Here is a 1,734-nt window from a genome sequence, read left to right on the forward strand (position 1 = left end):
GACCAGTGCCTGCGTTGTCCTTCAGGTGTTTTTCAATACCTCCCTGTCTTGGTTTGAAAAGACAGGTGTCTGCTAAGGAAGGCGGGAGCTTCTCTTGAAATGGAAAATGTAAAACCCCTCCCTCTGAATTATTATAATTTATAAATTAAGGGGCTCTCAAACAAAGATATGGGAGTAGGAATAACAGTCCTTTATTAGGAAAAATAAAAATAAAAATGCAGTAATACAAAACAACACTGACAGAGTCAGAATATGACCTGACACCCTCTTGGTCAGTGTGGTGGTTTTATATTGGAGGCAATCACTGAAGTGACTTTCTAAAAGAAGCTGCTATCAGTTTCCTCCGTGTCTGACAAAAAAAAAAAATCAGTAATTAGTTATGAGAATTGACAATCTGTTAAATCACTGAGAAAGCTGATATGCCTCTGTGAACACGCATGTAAAAAATGAAAAATCCCAGGAATTCTCTCTTTCCCTTCTGGCTGGCAAAGAGGTAACACAGCTGGCCTGCCCCCCCCCCTCCCCCCCGGCTCAGCCGGGCCGGGCTGGGTGGCCCCTGTCGCGGGGCTGGGTCCCTTCCCAGGGAGCCCGCCGGGCCCCATTGGCTGACGGGCAAGGGAGGGGACACCACAGGGCCTCGGTGTGCTGCTGCTGAGTTCTGGCCTGGTGGCTAAGATCCTAGCCACTCCCCCAGCCCAGACACAACTCCGACTGCAAGATACCGAGCCTGGCAGGGTTCACCCGACCATCTGCAGCCCCGAGCGAGATATTAACTCTTTCAGTGCTTCAGTCTTTCCTCGAGTGAGAGAAAAGGTCAAAATGCAGGCACGTAAAGGAACAACATGAAAACACTGAGGTCAGTGAAGAAGTCAAGTCCCAGATGGGAGGGATGAGGAGATGCCTAAATCTTAGGTCTGAAATCCACTTGTAAAGCTATGGAGAAGAATGTAATTGATACATCAGACTCTTTTTCCCTGTAACTCGTTAAAAGTATGGGGAGATGAAAGTGTTCAAATTGTATATATCTGGCAAAGGCCTCCATTCGAAAGTGAGCAAATGTTGAAGTAGCTGTGATCCTATGAGAAGTTTGAACAGGTAAAGAGAGAAGAGTGATGAGACCCTGTGCCCCCAGGGAGAGAAGAAGAAAACCTCTTTTTTCCAGAGATGAAGATGATCTCAGAGATCGATAAAAAAGACCTTTGCTCTTAACCAGCTCATCTTTAAAGTAGTACTCCATAAGTTGACATGGCCCATAAACACAACTGTGGGAAAAGCTGTGAAAATGGGAGGGATTTGACGATTACAGATTTTCAGGGCAGTTGCTATTCATGGAAAATAAAAGCCATGAGAGAACTGTTTTCTTGTGGAGCAGTCTCCATAAACTAGAGGGACTTCTCTCCCATTAAGAGCCTGAACAAGAGATGCGGGACTTCAGGCGACTCTTCAAAATGCAGTTGTATCCAAGATGTTACAACAGTCCAGGGTCATGGGTGACTGAACCTGCACCTACAGCTGTCAGCTCCAGCTATAGACAAGCCTGAAGACCCTTTAATTTTGGTAACATTGCATTATATACTTTTCTTTGCTGAGCATCTTAATACAGAAGAGCTAATCTATACCTTTACTTTTACCTATAGCCTATCATAACTACTATAATTGCCATATTATGGTTAATACTATCCAATCACATGAATTAGTATGTTACAGTTTAAGCTTAAAGTTGTTTTTCAGATT

The sequence above is a fragment of the Molothrus ater genome, chromosome W (genome assembly GCF_012460135.2).
Source record: "Molothrus ater isolate BHLD 08-10-18 breed brown headed cowbird chromosome W, BPBGC_Mater_1.1, whole genome shotgun sequence".
NCBI classification, from domain to species: domain Eukaryota; kingdom Metazoa; phylum Chordata; class Aves; order Passeriformes; family Icteridae; genus Molothrus; species Molothrus ater.